Consider the following 21678-nt stretch of genomic DNA (forward strand, 5'->3'; position numbering starts at 1 on the left):
TAGGTCAACTAAATTAAAATCTGTTCCCTGATAGCACTGAAAATTAATTTTATACCTAAATTTTGTTACACAGTGTGGTTCACCTTAAAAAAAAAGTCTCTACAGAATAAGTAATGATGATGGGTGTATTCTTTCTACCTCTGTAGAATGTTTGCAATTTCCCTAGAGTTATAACAGCAGGGTCTCCTTTCACACATTTTTAAAAATTTATATTTCATAGCTCCTTGTGTGTACGTTTAAGAGACCAGGTTGTTAGTTGGTGCTGAACCTTATACCCTACTGAGATCAAAGGTATTTCAAGCTCGCAGACATCCACATTTACTTAATAGGTGCAAGTGGTGAATGAGTCATCTGATGGGCGAGCCAATGAATAAATGAATGCTTAGTGTAAACTGCTTAGTGTACAGCACACTCCTTAGGCAGGTCCCATTGAACAATAACGCCAATAAAAAAGCAGCTGTAAACAACTCTCAATGTGCCAGAAAACACAGTAGGTTTGACTTCCATTCAACACAAATAGAATGAGGGAGAGGGGGATGGGCAGGGTAGGGGAGAGTAATGGAGGAAAAATGGGGACAACTGTAACTGAATAACAATAAAAAAAATTTGAAAAAAAGAAAACTCCTTGAATAGTCAAGAAGAAATTAAAGTAGTTGCAATCTGCCTACATAGGTTAGGCAACAGGATATAGTGATAAGAGTTGATCTGCATATCTCTCATGTGACTGAGAACAACCACAACTGTTAATTTAATAAATATGTAAACAGTTTTTGATTCAACAAATATTTACTAAGTATTTTCTTTGCTGGTACAAAGTGCTTCAGACAATACCAAGACTAAGGGCAGGATAGCCCTGTCCTACAGAAGTTTATATAATGGGGTGAGGGGCAAGAAAATTATATAGAATATAATTATACAAATATAAATTTATAAATTATATGTTTATAATATATAATTAATAGAATATTCCCCTAAGAAAGGTACAAACTTGTTCAAGATAGGTCACAAGAGGTAAGAATTATGTATTTTGGGGGGTTGTCTATTTGGAGGTTAAAAAGTATTATTATTATTAGGAAAGGCCTCCTACAGGAGAAGGTATTTGATACAGGACTTCAGGACTACGTAACAAGTTAATACAATCACATCTTCTAGAATCCCCTCACAGAGAGCATCAACCAGTAAGCGGAGTAAATCAAGAACCTAACATGCAATCTGCTCTTTGTAGATATTCTGTAACAGAATATCTACAAAGATGTATTTGCACGCTGGTATTAGTGTTCTTACTGCCTCTTCTGATATAATGAGAAAACAATCACAGCATGACTCTATATTCTTTACATTCTCTTTCCTTTTATAATTGAACAGGCAGTACTAGGGTATTCACTTCACCTAACATAAGGAATTCTACAATTTAAGCAGCTGTAATATTCCAGGTTTCTTGTGTGATAAGCATTAGGTCATTCTTTGCCTTCAGTGGAAATGAGACAGTATAGAGATTTGGACTTGGGAATAGAAAAAAAAAAAAAGCCAGGTGGCCAAGAAGCCAAGGTAAGACCAAGTGGGATGTTGGACTGGCTGACCGCAAGAAATGTCATCACTCCTTCACTCCCTGCTCCAAGAAAAAAAATTCAGAATTTTACCTCCCTACTAACTGCTTGCTTTTCCTACCCTGACATGGACAAGTCGACAAGTCTACTTTTTGTCCAAAGCCTGCCTTTTTGTGCAAGCCCTCTTTGTCCTCAGCTTATGAAAGCAGCCAAGCAGAGCCAGGCCCTGAACATGTCCAGAGGACCTTCCCTTCCTCTCTGCTGCCTCCCTTGTGCTCAAGCATAAGCTTAGTAAAATCTGTCTGGAAATTTCTCTGGGTTTGCCTGAGAAATCCCTGGATTTCTATCTTGGAGAATCCAAGATCCCCAACACTGGTAACAGGAATAACAGTGCCTTTCACTGAGAGAAACATAAAAAGACAAGACATCTGTGGGCTATGCATGAACCACAAGGTGATCCAGACTGACTCTGGGTTTGCTCCCCTATCGAAAATATGCAGTAAATTTCTCTCTCAGACAAAATATCCCTCTACGGACAGAATGGAAAGTAAAGAGTAATCCGTTTAGAACATTATGAAGGAAGAAAAAAATGTTCCAATTTTATGGCCATTTAAGACACTGAAAAGCAAGTTAAACATAAGCAAAATTATTTTATGTAAAGACCTTTATGAAAAAAATGTGGTTAAAAAAACATGTATTGGAAAATTTACTGTGTTAACAATTTTAAGAGTACTGTTCAGTAGTGTTAAGTATATTCACATTGTGAAGCATTTCTCCAGAACATTTTCATCTTGGAAAGCTTAAATTTTACAGCCAATAAACAACTTTCCTTTTCCCTTATCACCCAGGCCCTGGGAACCACCATTCTCCCTTTTCTTTCTATGAATTTGAACAAATACTTCATATAAGTAGAATCACACAATATTTGACTTTTTGCAGCTATATTATTTCACTTGCCCTATGTCCTCCAGGTTCACCCATGTTGCAGCTTGTGTCAGGATTTCCTTCCTTTTCAAGATGAATAATATCCCCTTCTATGTATATACCACATTTTGTTTATCCATTCATTCATGAATGGACAAGTGGGTTGTTTATACTTCTTGGTTATTTTGTATAATGCTATGAACATTCGTGTACAAATATTTTCTTGAGACCCTGATTTCAATTCTTTTAGATAAGTGCCCAGAAGAATTGCTAAATCACACAGTAATTCATTTTTTAAATTTTGAAGAACAGTATGAAGACCTCTGACTACTAATGTGATTTCCAAACTTTCTGCCTAGAACCTGGACTATACCTAAGTATGCCCAACAGAAACCTATTTATTTTTTTCATCTTATTATCTACTACATTCCATTCCAATATTTTTAGTCCATTTTGATTCTGTTATTCTGTGTTAAAAGGAATCATATTAGTGTTTCTACCAATGAACCACAATGAAAAAATTCTTATAGAGTTAATAAAAAATGTTAAATTGGATTAAACACTACCAGTCTAGTGCAAATATAAGCAAAACCAAATAATCCAGTCACTAAAGTGGAATCTAGAAAATCATTATCCTTTTTTGTTAGTACTCTCTAACTCAGCACCTTGATTTTTTTACTCCAGGGCCCTTTTTATGTTTTGTAATTATAGGGTAGAAGGTAAGAATCCAGATTCTAAGCCTTGTATTCAGGTTCAAACCCTGTCTCTTTATATTATTATGCATGACAATGTGTAAGTAACTAAAACCACATGTGTTTGTTTCTTCATTTACAAATTTGGGATAACATTACCTAATTTATAGAGCTGTTGTTAGGATGAAATGAGTTAATATATATAATTTGTTAGAACAGTGTAATGGCTAAAAAACTGTTATCTGTGATAATTACTATAATTATTATTATTTGTATCGTGTTTTTGTCTCTCTTTTTCCCCCAAAAGAGAAGCTCACTGAGGGCAGACAGCATGTCTCAGATTCACCCACTGTATATCTGGTGCAAGTGACATAGTATGTGCTCAATAAAAAGTCAGTAAATGAGTCCTCTTCCCCTTCCAAACTCATATTCTTCAGTAATTTTTTAAAGTATATTTTTTATTATGCTATTGTAATTGTCCTATTTTCTTTCTCCCTTTTATTCCCCTCCATCCTGCACCCCTCCTCCCACCAGCATTCCCCGCCCCCCACCCTTGGTTCATGTCCATGGGTTGTACATATAAGTTCTTTGGCTTCTCCATTTACTATACTGCTTTTAACCTCCCCCTGTCTGTTTTGTACCTACCATTTATGCTTCTTATTCTCTGTACCTTTCCCTCCTTTCTCTCTCCCCCTTCTCCTTGCTGATAACCCTCCATGTGATCTCCATTTCTGGGATTCTGTTCCTATGCTAGTTGTTTGCTTAGTTTGTTTTTGTTTTTGTTTGTTTTAGTTTCAGCTGTTAATAACTGTGAGTTTGCTATCATTTTACAGTTCATTGTTTTTATCTTTTTCTTAGACAAGTCCCTTTAACATTTCATATAATAAGGGCTTGGTGATGATAAACTCCTTTAACTTGACCTTGTCTGGAAAGCACTTTATCTGCCCCTTCATTCTAAATAATAGTTTTGCTGGGTAAAGTAATCTTAGATTTAGGTCCTTGCCTTTTATGACTTGGAATACTTCTTTCCAGCCCCTTCTTGCCTATAAGGTTCCTTTTGAGAAATCAGCTGTTAGTCTTATGGGCACTCCCTTGTACATAACTCTCTCCTTTTCTCTTGCTGCTTTTAAGATTCTCTCCTTATGTTCAATCTTGGGTAACTTAATTTTGATGTGCCTTGGTGTGTTCCTCCTTGGGTCCAATTTCTTTGTGACTCTCTGGGCTTCCTGGACTTTCTAGAAGTCCAGTTGTTGGCCAGACTCTAGAAGTTTTCCTTCATTATTTTTTCAAGTAAGTTTTCAATTTCTTGTTTTTCCTCTTCTCCTTCTGGTACCCCTATGATTCAGATGTTGGAATGTTTAAAGTCCTGGAGGTTCCTAAGCCTCTTCTCCTTCTTTTGAATTCTTTCTTCATTCTGTTTGGGTCAAATGTTTATTTCTTCCTTCTGCTCCAAATCATTGATTTGAGTCCTGATTTCCTTCCCTTCACTGTTGGTTCCCTGTAGATTTTTCTTTATTTCATTTTTTATAGCCTTCACTTTTTCCTCTATTTTGACCATACTCAACCATTTCTGCGAACATCTTGATTACCAGTGTTTTGAACTGTGCATCTGATAGTTTGGCTATCTCTTCATCATTTAGTTGTATTTTTTCTGGAGTTTTGGTCTGTTCTTTCATTTGGGCCATTTTTTTTTTGTCTCAGCATGCCCATTATGTAGTAAGGGGTGGAGCATTTGGTATTCAACAGGATGGGGTGACTCACGTGGCTGCACTGTGGTACTGTATGTGGGGTAAGGATCCAAGATGGAACAATGCTGCTTGCTCTGCTCTTGGCTGGCTTTCAGTCGCCTCTTCTGCTACCCACAAGCAAATGGGGCCCTTCTAGTGCTGATTCCCAGCAGGGTGGGTTTGTGTATGTTCTCGGACCCTGGGGGTCTCTTCAACTAACTCTCCTGTGAGGCTGGGAGTTTCTCCTACTACCTCAACCCCCACAGGTTTTTTCAGGAAGAGGCTTTAAGGCTTTATTTACCTGCATTGGAACCCTGGGCTGTATGGTCTGTCTTGCTCCCCAGTTGCTCCTCCTGGTTCATCTGCACACAGATGTGGGACCACCAGTCTGCCAGTCGCTGCCTTGCCGCACATCCTCTCTGCCCAGCTGCCTGTCTCTTCCCATCCTACTAGTCTGAAGGAATGTTTCTTCTTTAACTCCTTGGTTGTCAGACTTGTATACATTTTGATTTTCTGGCAGTTCTGGTTCTTTTTTGTTTTTAAAGTTGTTGTCCTTTTGGTTGTGTGAGGAGGAAAAGTATGTATATCTACACCTCCATCTGGGCCGGAAGTCAAAACTCTCTTCCCATTAAAACTCTCATTAAATTTTTTTAATGGGAACTTTCTCCAATGCATTTCATATGTCATCATCTCTGTTGGATCACATCTAAATGGTACGTCTTATTTTTGTTCATCATAGAAATGAGAGATATTTCTATCTGATTTGAAACACAGCAAAGAACAACAGGAAGAAAAGTCAGTGGGAAAAGCATTGTACCATCATAATTTTAGGAACAAAAAATAAATCAAAATCCAATTAACAGTCAGTTATTATCACTATGGGCAGAGGTGAATAACTGGGGGAAAGGGAGAAAAATTCTTTTGGAGACTGTAAACCAGTTGATACTCAGTTGTTACCAGGAGTTTTATGCATGTTTTTTCTGGCATCATGTCAGAACAGTGCCCAGTGCTATCACAGTGAGGGGACCGGCTGAGTGACAAAGGCCATGTGCGTGTTTACTTTTCACAATTACAGTCCACTGGATACTCACTTTTCCTGTTTATTCCTTTTCACAGAGGACCTGCCACAATACCTGAGCTTATTAAAGGCTTGTTGACTCAAGGTGGGAGGCTGTCTGGGTCCAACGGCCAAGAAGAGGAGATAATATAAACTGACTATTTATTTACACTGTCTCTGACACCATGCACATACAGAACACATCTTTCTTAAGTTTCACCTTTGCACCACTATGTTCTCAACAAGTGGAGAGTGGGGGTGGACACCACTGTTTCTCAACACAGCAAGTACAAAACTACGAGAATCAGCAGCAAGGCAAACTTGATTCTTTGAAATAAGCTCTCCAATTTTCCCCTGGCGGTGACCTAGAATCAAGCTTTGATAAAGTAAGGATACAATAATTACTTACCTCACAATGAAATGTTTCCAGTTAGAAACACTTGGCAACTGTTCTCAACCTTTTTTCCTGTCCTACCTGAATGGGGATACACACAGTTTTCTCTCAAAAGCAAGGGAAACACTGACTCAATTTCCAAAAGTACTTTTGAGGTCTCTAACCTTTCTTGCACTTTTCTTCATCACATCTTACTTCATCTTCCTGCCCTTTTTACCTTATCGAGTATAACAGGTATTTAAACTCCAGGATATAAGAACTAATTATCTTAATTTTTTCCCAAAGAATCAACTGCTACCTCTACATCCTCAAAATACTATTTATTTATTCAACAGAAATCCCTATGACACTATCAGGGGCTTTTGGGTCACATAAAGAAGTTGAACCAAGCTGCTTCGTCAAAGGAGTGTACATTTTAACTAAGGGGGCATGGAATAGTTTGTGAGGAAATGACATAATGTCTCAGTATAAAAGAGGTTCCAAGAAGGTCATATAACTATGCTATAAGTTACTAGTGACAGTAGTAACTAACATTTAAAGATACATCATTTTCACATTAGCTCATTAGATTTTATCCTTACAAGGCTCTGTGGTAATATTCATAATTTCTATGTTAAATATAGGAAGATGTGAATCAGAAAAGTTTCATGACTTATCCAGGTGCCATAGTTTTAGGTGTCAAAGACAGGACTGCTCAGACTTCCACTCTCTAGATTGCCGTGGAACACAGGATGGAGAGGGAGCTCATTGGGAGGGGTGGCCAGGAGAGGCTTCCTGAAGGATGCTGGGAAACCAATTAGGTACCAGATAGACTCAGGATGGTTCAGGTAGAAGGTAGAGTGGGAAAATGAGGGCACCTCTGATTGGAAGGAAGGTGTGAACAATGCATGGAAGTGAGAACATAATGGGACACTTTACATTGAGCTAGGCCCCATTAAAGGCAGGGACAGAGGGGGAAAGCCTTCCCTGCTAGAATGGATTTCTTTCTTAGGCCATATCAGGCTTTAAATAGTGACAAGCAAAAGACTGCATTTTAGGTGGATTAACAGTGATGTTGGAAAAGACAGAAATGCTTACCATATAACAGAAGGAACACCGGTTTTGGAACTGAAGGCCCTGGGCCACATCTCTGCTCCACCACTAATTACCTGTGTGATTTGGGCATGTCATAACCTTTCACTGCTACCTCCTCACCAGAAGAGGGAAAGTAAAGCTTTTCATGAGAACCAAATTAAATAGTGACATGAAAGCACTCCCCCTTTTAAAATTAGAGTAGTACACAAATGTAATGTATTATTTCACACTCTATTATGGATCAGAGAGAGGAGAGGTTTAAGGCATAGACTTCAATGGGGAAGTTATTGTAATGATTTAGAGAAGATGAGTCTGGAGTAGGGTGATGACAGAAGAAATTTCAGGACTTTAAAGACATGAGAGAGTGAGAATCAGCAGTATTAGACACTGATTTTTTATTATGAGGGTTACTGAGAGAAGAGGGTATCAATTCTGCCTGAACAGAGCAGAAACAGAAGAGTGGATGAGAGGTTGGAAGGGAAGTTCGATGTTCTGACAAGTAAAATGGACCATTAGGCACATAGAGAAATGGAACAAGAGAGAGAGGGGGCAGAGCGGTGACGGTGATTTGTGGCCAGAGCTTCCCAGTACCCTATTTCACTCTCTCCTTCAGGGATCTCTTCCACATGATTCCAAGTGCTCAAAATATTTTGGGATCTGGTCAGCACACTACTTCCACCACTATTGCTCCAGGCCACACCAGGATCACCCAATAGCAGGACCACTGCCCCCCGTACACCTTCCACTGCAGCCAATTGTGACCTTTTAAAAATGTGAGTTGGAAAATGTCACTGCCCTGCTTAAAACCTCCCAGCTACTTTCATTTTAGTGAGAACTAAGTCTAAGCTTTTCACTCTAGTTGATAAAGCTCTACACAGTCTGGCCCAGCCTCCCTTTCCATCATCATTTCCTCCCATTTTCCAGAAACACAGACCTATTCTCTGTTTCTGGAACCTGCCTCCTCTCTGAGCCTGGAAAAAAAAGAAAAGGTAACACTGAATGCTAACTAGGCAGAAGCACTTTACATGTCTTAACTCACTTAAGCCTGCCATCTCTGTGAGGTAAGTATGACTACCGAGCCTGTTTTACAGAAGAGGAAGCAAGACTCAGAAAGGTGAAGGAAACTGTCCTAAGGCATCACAGCTGGTAAGTGGTGGAGCTTGAATCTGAATGCGGTCAGTCGGGCACGCACCTGTGCTCATTTTCTGACCTGACTCATGCTCCTGCTCTTGACTGGGCTGACTTGTTACACTTGACATCTCAGTGTAAATGTTACCTCTACAGGAAACCCATGTAGCCACTTGCTATTATATCACCCTACCCCCAGGGCAGGTGCTTAATAAATATTTGTTTTTTATTATAATTTATAATTATTGTAGTAATTTTGGAAATGTAAAGTTATTATAACTTTATAATTGTTGTAATTTTGGAAATGTAAAGTACCCTCAACATACTGCATGTCGGCTTCTCCTACAGCTAAGGAGACCTGGTGGAGGCACGCACGGTGGCGTGCTGGAAGGGAGCGGCCAGGTGGTGGGAGAGGAAGGACTGCTGCCAGTGCTCCTCACGACATTTCTCTGCTTGTTAATCTTATTTTGCTCCCATCGTTGAAGGATTTTTGACAGTGTATTCTCAATCAAATTTTGATGACAGAAGCCATGTATTAAGCTTAATTAAAAGAAAGGTTGTTAAGCTAAAACTCTTAGCTACAGAAAAACTGCTCATTTTAGGTGTACGTTTATGTTTTTGAGTGAGTGGAACTGGTAATATAGATGAATGAGTGGCCAAAATAGCTAAGAAATTCACTAGTATTTTGCTCCTCCTTAAAGTCATTTTCAAAAAAGAAAAGTTGCTAAGTTGCCACAATAATAAACCTTTGTTTCTCTACTTTAATATTAATTTAACTTAAAATAAATGAGAATCTTTAATCTCCCAGTTCACCCAATGTTTCCACCATCTCAGTATGGTATGGTAGGGCCATGCAAAACCCAAGCTAAATGTTTTCTTCCAGGCTTTGTATATCCAGGATTATCAGTACGTTCATCTAACCTAGTCTGGCCCTGCCATGTCTCAGGGTCCACATGGATTCTCCTAATACACGCAACACTGCTGCCTTTCATTTCTTTGGGCAAAGCTGTGTTTCTCTAGAGCAGGGGTGTCAAACACATTTTTACTGGGGGCCACATCAGCCTGGCAATTGCCTTCAAAGGGCCAAATGTAATTTCAACTCCTTAACATTTAAGGAGTAGCTATATTTATACAGTCCTAAAATTATTTCAGTCCTTTGAAGGCAACTGCCAGGCTGATGTGGCCCTCAGTGCAAACGAGTCTGACACCCCTGCACTAGAGAGAACTAGGATTTGAACCTGACTGACAAAGCATGAAGGGGTGAAGTCATCGCCCAGCTGAAGTTGGTCTGTTATCTAACTGAGCCCCCTTGGTTTCTCTAAGATCACTTTATTTGGAATAGGGTCATTTTATCTATTAAATGGATAAGGGTAGCCTAGGGCTGATGAATTTTCATGAGACAAGGAAAATGTTTGAGATCTCAGGATTCCAAAGTACAAACAACAGAACCCCAAAACCCTGCAAAATTAAAATTGGTAAATATTTCAATGTGTAAAAATATAATATCAATTATTCAATTACAACTTAACAGAAATCAATTTTTAAAATAATTTAAAATTAGTATGGATGTGGGTGTATTTTAATGTTTGATGTGATATTGTATGAGATAGCCAAAAGCAAGAGTGTTTAAGACCTGGGAAAGTCTTTGGAAAGATGAAAATAAAAAATGGTCTCGAAAAGCAATACACTGAAATAAAGGCAAGGAATACCTGCCATTTCTGTTTAAAAATACATCAGTCAGTGGCTCTTCCCTTGGTGTAGCTCACAACCCGAGCATGTTGTGGAAGCAGCAAGGCTTCTTAGCTTTCTCAGGGCAACCCATAAAGAATGAAAAATAAGTTGCTGAATTATTAGATATCATATGGAAATTGAAACAATTGGCATCTAACAAAATTCCAAGACATTCTAAAGCTTCCACCATGGAAGCAAAAAAAAAAAATCATTTAGCTTATGTTGCAGCTAGACAGGCAGCATTAAGCAGCCATATTATCCAGACCTGAGAATGCTCCTTGCTTCCCATTAAGTTAATAAAATACTTTCTTTTACAGTTCCAATGGACAACTGCAGAAGAAGAAAAGAGGATATGGCAACAAACAGGGGGATTCTTTGACCCAGACAGAGATATGATCCCAGTCAGAAACCAATCTTACCTACAGGGACTCGATTACTTATACTTCAACATGTACACGAGCTAACACATTGGGGTCATAAAAAGATGATTTCATGAAGCAAACAATACTGAAAACCTTCCACTGTAACTCATAAAGTGTAGAGCAGATGTTCTATCTTCCAATTAAACAAGCCCTGGAAAATCATTCCATGGGGCCCAAGGACATTTCCCACTTCCTTGAGCTCTACTGGCAGTATGGTAATTGGGTTTTATCCAAATGCCACCATCTCAAGAATACAAATATATATTAGTTATAATTTGATATTTTTTCCCACCTGGTTGAGGCATTCCCATGCAGGAGAGCAACAGCCTTAATGATAGGCAAATTATTATTGGGAAAGCTTAATTCCCAATTGGGGAATTCCCTCTGAGTTACAATGACTCATTTTACTAGACAAATAATGCAATCCATTTGTAAGATTTGGCCTATTCTACAGTATTTTCATTGTGCCTATCAGCCCAGTGGTATTGGTGGAACATACAAATAGTACAATTAAAACTCAATCAGGTAAATTTTCAGAAGCTTTTAATCTCCTTTGGCCAAAAGCGCTCCTTGTAGTACTCCTCAACCTGAAACCTACTTCTTTTGGTAAACATAGCCTTTCTCCGTATGAAACAGTCACCAGCTGCCCCATTCATCTGAATGAAGGGGCATATGAACCAACTTTATTAAAAGGAGATATTCTGTATTATTATCAAGAACTTATTAACCAGCTATAGGGACTGATAAATTAGTGCCATTCATTTCACAAGTATGCTCCCAGAAGACAAAGACTTCAAAGGCCACGACTTATGACAGAAGATTTTGTCCACTGGAAAAGACATCAATTAAAGACTAGCTAACATCTTTGGAAGGAACCTTACCAGGTGCCAACCAAGGATGGACATCTGCCCCGTCTCTGACATTTGCCTGCACCTACAGCAGACATCAAAGGACTTCTCCAGGATGAGAAGCTGCTAACATCAGAGACAGACAGCTATCCCAAGATACTGATAAGGCCAGCATACCTACAAGTTGATGTTGAACTTGATTAGTTTGATTGTCTTTACCTGTCTGCTAATATTAAACATCATAATAATAGTTACACTTGTTCTTTGGGCTTTTTAAACTGTGTATATAGCCCAACTGTTAATAATTGCTAAAGGTGTATAAGATAACTTTTGTATTATCAATAATACTCCTTTTATGGTTTCTCTTAGCATTTAGAAGAAATGCTATTGCAAAAGGAAGGAAAAGAGGGTATATATAATTTTAGGAGAAGTTAAAAGAAAGTAGTTTGTCTTAAAAAGTTGGCTATTTCTGAATGAGTAAAAAGAACCAAACTAGAAAGTTAGTAGAAAAAGAATATTGAGAAAGGAATTCCATGTATAAATGCTAGAATTCAATTACAGGAATGTGCTTATTACCCCCTAACCCAGCAAAGACTACTAACTATATTAATTCAGAGAGAGGCTGAAGTGGCTATGAAAACATGGCCTTCTATAACTGCTGCTGAGGCTCGGGGCATTTACTTATGAAACTCTTACTGTCCTCCTGGCCTCTAGAATTTTGGACGGTAATTGTAATTTACGGCATTGTGTTCTTACAGCCTTGGCCCTGATTAAACCTTAAGGTTACAGCTTCCAATTGCACAACTGGCCAGAATCAGATTAATAACAGCACTTGAGTGCTCCCAGTGGAAAGCAGACAGGCCACAGGAAATGAAACTCATCTCACGGGCAGACTATAAAAACTGAAGAGGTATATGGTGCACTCTCACACTATGAGTAAATGTTGTACTAGATGCCAAATAAAAAGAAGTGAGACAGACTACAAAAACTTGGATCATGACAGCTTATAGGTTAAAAGTGGTCCCGTGTTTCTCTTAATGAAGTCCCATAGGACCTGACTGCCTCCCATTTACCTCTTTTTACTTTTGAGAAAAATTCAGCCTTCACTTGCATTGAAAGTTATGGTCTAGCAAATTCCCAGTGGTCCACAGCTCAGCAAGACAAATGCTGACTCATACTTCCTAGAAATGAGCCTTCCTACCACTGTGGGAAGGCTTATCCAACCAAAGGTTGAGCATCAATTCATCCTTTGGATTGATTTATGACCAAAAAGGGGAAGGGTGGAGAAAAAGGGGCTATATTCTAAACCTGACAAGCTCAGGCGAGGCCTGCATGTGGCCTTACAAACTTGGATACTGAAAATAACTGCATAGGATGGTCTGAAATTAAAACTTTCTAAGTGAAAGCAGGTCAGTTAGAAACTGAAGGCAGGTAGTCATGTCCTAGGCTGGTATCCACCCTGACAAAGGTCAATCTTTACCTTAACCAAGCCTGTCTCTTGTCTTTTTGGACCTTGGAATGCCAGGATAATTTCCTTTCCCCAACACCCAGACCCCTCAGGGCACACCCACTGCACCAGGGCAGAGACCACAAATCCCCACATCACTATTAATTGTGGACGGTTAACTATCCTAGACCCTCCTACGTAAGTATGTGTCAATTTCCTTTACTTTTTATCCAATCCCAGAGATTTCCTGGCTTTTATTTTTCTTGCCTAGCTAATCTATCACCAACAAATTTAATGTGACCCCCTTACACCTTGCCTTTTGATTCAGATGTATAAAATAAGTGCCAAATTTTCCACAGCATTTTCTAAATCCACTGAGATTTTGCTTCCCAGCAACTATTCTCAATTGGGTTCAAATAAACTCATTACAAAATTCTTTTTAAAAAAGATCAGTGAGATTATTAATCTATGCTCATGGAAATTACATTGTTTCATATTAGGAATGAATATCATATATAATTATACCTAGGAAGTAGCACCTGATACTACGTCCCTGAACTTCTGTCATCCAAGACATAGACTTGTTTCCTATTTTTAAGGACAAATTTGCTGTTGTAATGTTGTCACTGACTTGACGTCCCATGATTGGTAAATTTGCAAAGTAAAGAGAATCTGTGTTTCTGGAAAATTGCTAAACTATGATAATATATAATATCAGTATGTTCCAGGAGCTATTCTCAGCTTCATATTTATAAATATATACATATTCATATACACACATACATAAACAAACACTACATAAGATAGATACTATTGTTATTCCTTTTTATATAAAAAGAAATGAGAAGCTAAATAACTTGACCAAGATGTCACTCTTAAAAAATAAGGGAGCCAAGTTTAAACCAAGAGAGTCTAGCTATCCTGTCTTTCTATATAAAAGTATCTAAAACCTGAACCATCCTGACATCACAAAATTGTTCCCATGACCCATCAAGGTAATTCTCTAGCTTCACTAGGAGAGATAAAGTTTTGCTTAATAGCAACATCAAGGAGAACAAATGTCATATGATCAGTCTGCCCTTATATATATTCTATTAGCCTTTAATCATGAATGGGGTCTATTATTTCTACTACTAATAGTTAAATCTTTAAAAAGTAAAGTCTGTTAGAACCTAACCTAACACAAGAATAGTCATTCCAATCAACTGTGGATGTAGCAAACATGTTAATCAATCACAGATTCAATCACAGAAGTCTTCATTCATTTACATTCTACTTTGGGAATCTAAACCAGAAAACAAATGTACCTATATTTCCCTTTTGTTCTCTAATGGAAAACTCAAAGGAGATACAACAAATCTACAATGACTGTATGTGATGGTAAAAAGCCAAGGACTTAAGCAATTGAGTCAGCCACAATTTATACTAATACATCTGAAAGTGAATACTAATTCAAGAAAGAGAGGTTTCTCCTCTAATCCCAGAGGTAATTATTTTTCCCAAGCAATATTCTTTTCATATTTTCTTAATGAGTGTTACTCAGAAGATTGTTCTTTTGGAAACAGTGTAAAGTATCATTACATATCTGCAGTTATGATTCAAATAATCTGCACATCTCCAAATCTAGTATACTTGGCCCTCTCCATGGTCCAGCCATTTCTCAAATTCCATTTTTTCTGGCTTTTGTGATCCTGCACTTGCTTTTGTTCCTCCAATCTTGACAACTGTCTTTTCCAATCACTTAACTATGGTTATTCCCTAGGATGCCACTGTTCTTGGAGAGTTTGTCCATTGTGTCTTCAAAAAGTAAATTAGAATGAATGACTTCCAAACTCTAGCTCAACCCCCAGATTTTCCTCTGATTCTATTACAGTTGTCTAGCTCTAGCTCCATATCCCTGATGGATAGTTCTTGGGAAGTAGAAGAGATGAAGCTACAGGAGAATTTATACACTAGGTCATTAAAAGCTTTGAATGGTATGGTAGAGAAAAGAAATATCCTTGAATGTAGGTCTTGGAAGCAAGAGATAGATGTGATCTGATTTGTTTTAAATAGGTAGTTCTAGCAATAATGTGGATTTGGATTGAAGTGGGTGAGAGCAAAAAGGAAAACCAGTTAAGAAGTCATTAAAATCAGCCAAAGAAGAAATATAGAGAACATGCAGAAGTGCAGTGCATTACGGAGAGCACTCCATGTTAGCTACGTGTGAATGAAACACAAACCACTTCCCTGGCATGCACCCTCAAATACTCACATGAGCACGATCTCTATTATAAATTCTACTGCAACAACTGTAATTGAGTAATTATTTGAGGAATTTCCCTCTTACCCCTATAGGGTATGAGCTCCCTAAAGGTATGAACTGTGTTGTTTGGCTAACATCTGGCACACTGCCTGCTAGCATATAGTGTGTACCAAATCAATTAATAAATACAAATTATAAAAAGCTAAAATCACATAAAATCTAGATGCTGAAAAGAAATTCATATATCATCTAATAGCAAATAGAGGGTTAGAAAAATTAAGTGACTTCTTAAAGTACACAGAGCTGGTTAATAACAGAAATGAGAGTAGAATTATGCTTCTTCAAGACTGAGTCTCTAAAGTAACTGCATAGAAGAAGAAAAATGACTACTGTTTATGTAGAAGGCGGATGAGGAGGTGTAAGATAATTCTGGAGATTATATAAGTGTACATACACACTCCCACAATAATGTTCAGAATATAAATTTGCCACTGGATTTTTGTCAACAGCTAAAAAACATGCCTCAGTGTATGTATTTACATATTTTTTTTTGCTACTTGCCATCACTGGATGATGATGCAGCATTTAAAAGGTCAATAGCAATCTTCAAGGTTACGCTTGAGCAACACACATGGCTCTACTTTTTATTTTGAAGTCTTAAAGAGAGCAATCACATTTCATTAGTAAACTGATTTTGCCTTCACTTGAATTTTCTTTTACGAGTATGAAAAATGAGAAAAGCAGAATTATAAGAATCTATTTTTTTTTTGCCACCAAAGGGAAGCAGTATTCATTTTAACTGCTTTCTTCACTGTTTAAAAGTTATACTGTAACAGACTATACACGCATGGGCAAAGTTACAATGACGGTCATTAATCCCACACATAACTCATGACTGCTAGGAAAAAAATCACTGCTCTTTGCATGACTGTAAAGATAGAGTACAATGCAACATATAATAACATCTTGGGAAAATATGTGACCTAGTGGAAAACACAGCAGACCAAGAGTAGGAAAACATCTTATTCTGAGTCTTCCTGCTTACTAGTGATGCACTGATGGCTGTGGCCAATCATTGACACACACCCACCAGCTACCCCAATGGACCCTTCTCTCTTCCTAAGATTGATATAAGGAATAAACAAAATCATGAATGTAGAAGTCCTCTGAAAGTATGTGTGATGGGAAATATGCAATTTCATTTAAAATTATTGCTTAACAGGCTAGTGTTGATGTTGTCTGGCTGGGTGTTTGCCTTTAATAAATAACCAATTGACGTAAAGATCCTTGAATTTATGGTGGACTATATTTCTGCAGATGACCATTAACTGCCAGGCAGATGTTATTGCTTAATCACTGCATTCCCACAGAGACTGATGGACTCTGGGGATTACTTTCCAAAGGGTAAGAAATCTTTGACTCTGGCTCCAGTCAGCAATGTTCAACAACTAAGCCTGGTTATTCTCTAGGGAGATATATTCCAGAGAAGAGTTTACACACTTTAAAAACATTGCCTCACACTGATAGGGTGAAAAGACCTATAAAACATCTATCCTTGGTCCTTCCTCACATAAACGCTCACCTAAAATGCACTGAGCTAGGGTTGCTAGGGAAAAAATCACTGCTCCTCTCAATTATTTCACATGGAAAAAATATAAACCACACTGTATATTATTCAACACTATTTTTGTCACTAATTTCATATATTACAAAAAAGTAATCAGTCAATTTGCTGAGTAACCACCTGAAGATCTACTGCCACTTCTTGAATGAGACCAAGGTCAAAAAGCATCCTTTCTGATTATTTTTGTTTGAAAAAACAAGGCTTGAAGTACAATTACCTCCACTAACCAGAGTAATAAGTTTACCCTTCACACAGAATATTGAAAGAAATGCTATGCGTGGATCACACAAAATTACAAATCACCATGATTCCTGGAAAAAAATAAGTGGACATCTAATGGAGAATTTGTGGTATCATCTTATACATTCAATTTCTTGTGATTCAAACATGTTCTTAGCTAATATAGGAATGATGGACTTGAGTATACTACTATATTGAACTATATAAAATTGCAATATTTGGTCATTTTGAACTAGAAAAATGGCAGTTTTATATGGTTCAAGCTAATACCACTACCCATCTGACTAAGGGACAATGATAATGTGGAAATCTTCCCATACCAATCTGTTTTTTTTCCTCTCTCTAAAAACCAATTGATTATTCTCTTGCCTAGTTCAAAGTTTCAATCGGAACAGACCAAAATAAATGGTATCAGTTCTATTTTACCTCTGTAATCTTAAAAATGGATGCTTTGTACACTTCATTTTTATATATATAAACATATAAGAGTACCAACTATACTTATGGATTCACCATGAGAAATAGATGACTGAATAATACTCTTGTTGTATACACGCAGAATCTGATATATACAACGAAATGTCCTGGTTTTGAGCAAATAAAAAAATGATGTAAACTGAAAGATTTAAAGCAACAAATAAAAAATTATATAAACAATAAAAAATCTAAATGTAATCTTTTATTAAAAAGGTATATAAATGTAATATTGATAAAATTTTAAAAAATAATATACACCTGAGAGAAGGCTAAAAGGAAACAGTTAAAAATTTAAAGTTATTATTTCTAAGTAAAAGAATTAGTGGATAATTCTCACTGTTTTAACAATTTTCCATACTTTTTCAAGCCTCTACAATTTTAAGAAACAAAAATATATAAGTAAAAACTGGACTAAATGGGATGATTTGTCATTTTACTAAACAAATGACTCAATATTAAATATTTCAACTATACCTGATGAATCTAAAATGGGAATTTTAAAGCTAGGAAAATATTCTGAAGTTCTGAGAAAATATATGCACATAATTACCCAGGACAATCCTGAAAGAGAAGTGGAAGCACACAGCTCATAACACTAAAATAAAAAGGAAAGGACACCAGCCCCGGACAGGCAGATAGACCCTTATAGTGCATCCAAGCCCTGGGGAGGCCAAGATATATGTAAGGATCTGATATGATGATAAAGTGACATTCTGAATACTTGGCAAAACATGAATTACTTTCTAGACATTGGTTACCTGGCTCATTGTTTCAGTGAAAAATTGTATCCTTAAATAATATCTTACTCCAAAATAAATTTCACTGTAATTCAGTATATAAATATTTAAAAATTTAAGATATAAGAAGAGGATAGTCAATAACTTTTAGATCCCATATCATACCTTTTCTAAAGTAATTTCCACATATATTCAACATTTAAATATGAAACTGCAAAACAAAGAGACAATATAAGTAAATACTCTTATTCTTATAACCTTTTGGGCCAAACTGCAAGGATTTGGCATCCTCATTTGTATGAAGATGGACCAATCAGGGACCGGGGTGGGGACTTCTGTCCAGCTTCCCTCAGGTTTGGGAAGCGTACCGTCCCTTTCCACAGAAAAATGAAGAATGAGCCTGCCTGACTGAACTGAAACACCAGAAATGTCTCACCAGAGCAATGTGAAGCCGATCTATGAGAAGTGGAGCAGTGGAGTAGGGCAAAGCAGACCGTTGTAGAGTGGAGCACAGCAGCATACACAGCACAAAGCAGGCTGGCAGGGAGCAGAGTACAGCTGTCTAGCCAGAAAGGGGCCTGGCTATGGGGCTGCCTCGTCCCAGAGCTGTTCCATATCCATGCAAAACTGTGCTGTATCACACTTGAGCTACTCCACAGCCATGCTGTTTTCACAGCTGTGCTGTATCACAATTCAGCTGTTTTGCACTGAACAAAGTTTCCTTCTTCACCACACTTCAAATTGGAGTTCCTTGTTGGCACTGAATTGGTGCCAGGGACCATCAGTTGACAGAATGGAGTCACTGTTTATGAGAAAATTAGATTCCAAAGTCAGCAAGGGAAAAGAAAAATCATTAGAGCCAACATTATCCTTTAAAGTCTTAAAGTACAACACACCTCGCCATATCTTTAGAAGACAGGTTTTCCTCCTGTATTGAAACAGTCCTGTTGTGTCCTCAGGTGCACACTGCCTTAGAGCAGATTCTCAGGAAAACAAAGACTGAGCCAAGGACAAGGATGTTGGTCCATTATTTTGGGAGTAGGATATAGGGTAGCATGGGTGAGGGAAAAAGGCAAGTAGGGATGTGAAACAATGTCAAGAGTGCACAGTTCTTTCACAAAGATCCCAACGACAGACACACAACAGTTTGGTTGGCAGATGTTTTGTGTGGCAGTATGGAACTCAACAGTAGGCTGCAAGGGCGGGCCATGGGACAGAGCATTCCATGGGCAGGAGAAAGAAGAGATGGGCCCACTTCCTTCCTGACTCTTGTTTCCCACTGTCAACGGGATTTAACTCTTCTAGACTTCCAGGATCCACATCTAGCCCCTCTGGCAGCTGCGAGGCAGCAGTCAAGGAAAAGGATCCAGTATTCCCAAGGTGGGCTGAAGGTCAGTCCTGGTGGCAGATGAATCTGGGAGGTGGGTAGTGCGCCAAGGCAATTTGAAGAAGTCATAAGATTTGTGTCTGTTACAAGTACTAAATTAAAGAAGTTGGTTTGTATTTAGAAGTTTTATTGGACAAGAAATATTTTTTTCTTTTGGTACTAAAAAGCACATATAATACTGTAAGAATCTTGCACTATATGTAAGAAGGAAGTGAAAACTAAGACAACTGAGGTAAGAAGAATGTCCCATCTGCTACCTCATGTTTCTAAGGAGCCCAGTTCGTTAAGTGATGTGAGGGGCTGAATCCAAAAGACCTGGTCTCCTTATGCAATTACACATGTATTTAGTTAAATGCAGAGGTATTCTAACACTGCTTTAGCAGTTGTCTACTATGTGCCAAGATTTCTCTTATGGTCTTGCTTAAGCTTCAAAGCAAACTTTGTAGGTCGTATTTCATAGAAAATGTAACAGAAAAATAAATAACGAAGAAGGTCAAACTTACCAGAGGCAAAATAAGGACTACACTCATTTTCTTTTGTCATGCTAATCAAACAACTAAAATCCAGTACCCATTTTAATAACTACCAAAACTTTTGGGAAGCAGTTCCTGCTAATGTCTAAGAATAACAGTATTCTTTAGGAGGTTTTTACTTATTTTAGAAACTGAGTATTATGTATTTCCTTAGGAAAAAAGATCATATAGAATATATATAGCTTATAGTCTAAAGTTTAATTTTTCGTAGAAAAATACCTATTATGGTGCCATAGTATATTATAAAAACATTACTATAACTTTGCCATAGTATATTATAAAATGTGTAAACCCTTCAGCTGAGCAATGTCACTACTAGTAAAGAAATAGTTGCGGATGTGCATAAAGAGTCACACTCAAGATGTTCGCTGCAACTATTTTTTTCTTAAACCTTTTTTTTATTGGTGACTAGGTTTTTCTTTTTCAATTAATTTACTTTTCATATTATTTTGTGCTGGTTTCAGGTGTACAGCATAGTAGTTAGACAATCCTATGCCTTACAAAGTGTTCCCCCCAATATTTCTAGCACCCACGTAGCACCATACACTGCAAGTCTGTTCTAGTTTTTAAAAAATGACAACAACTTCAGCACTCATCAATACAGGTATGGTTAAACTAGGGCAAATTCACATTCTTCACTACTTTTAAAGAATAAGGTATAGCCCTGGCTGGCATAGCTCAGTGGATTGAGCGCGGGCTGGGAACCAAAGTGTCCCAGGTTCGATTCCCAGCCAGGGTACATTCCTGGGTTGCAGGCCATAACCCCCAGCAACCGCACATTGATGTTTCTCTCTCTCTCTCCCCCTCCCTCTCTCCCTTCCCTCTCTAAAAATAAATAAATAAAATCTTTAAAAAAAAAAAGAATAAGGTATATAATAAGTATGCTGATATTAAAAGTTCAAGTGCTACCATAAAAACAATCAAGCTTCATAATATTTGGACCTTGAATCTGTTTTAAAAAATAGATTTATGGCTATGTTCAGAAAGAAGGCTGGAAGGATACAGACCTGCTGATTTTATCTCCAGGGAGGAAAGGTTGGAATGGGAGGGATTAATGGAGGATACTTTATCTAATATATTTATTCTACATACCTGTATATTGTTTGAATATTCTATGATAATATTACATGATCACGTAAATTTATAAGCCTATAACTAGATGTACATATTGAAAACCTTGTCATTAAGGTTAAGAGTCATCAAGAAGCCCAGCAACCACAACACCAAACAATCATATGTTGGTGTATTTCTTTTCATTTTATGATCATATACTTCATAGGCAATATTTTGTATTTAAAATTTTATATTCTTCCAAAAATAATCATTATGTCATGAGGATGTTCCCTTGCCTCTTAGAAATAAATCTTCCTCATCTGTTGACTATACAATGTATTCACCTTAGTTATTGAGAAAAGTATTTCCTTCGTCTTTTAAGTGGTTTATG

At 37.5% G+C, this 21678-nt stretch overlaps 1 protein-coding gene across 9 annotated transcripts in view; it reads right to left on the reverse strand.

Annotated features, from left to right (window-relative positions):
* FAM13A (family with sequence similarity 13 member A) overlaps nt 1-21678 on the reverse strand; it is a 269131-nt gene that overhangs the window by 189614 nt on the left and 57839 nt on the right. Inside the window, exon 1 of one of the 9 annotated variants that reach the window (XM_045820025.1) lies at nt 18751-18917. The exons of the other annotated variants lie outside the window; for them this stretch is intronic. The gene's annotated coding sequence lies outside the window, so the exon portion shown is untranslated. Of the gene's footprint in view, nt 1-18750; nt 18918-21678 lie in introns of those variants that run through there. 9 annotated transcript variants of the gene reach the window in all.

The sequence above is a fragment of the Phyllostomus hastatus genome, unplaced genomic scaffold (assembly GCF_019186645.2).
Source record: "Phyllostomus hastatus isolate PE091 unplaced genomic scaffold, TTU_PhHast_1.1 phas_scaffold_39, whole genome shotgun sequence".
In the NCBI taxonomy this organism is placed as follows: domain Eukaryota; kingdom Metazoa; phylum Chordata; class Mammalia; order Chiroptera; family Phyllostomidae; genus Phyllostomus; species Phyllostomus hastatus.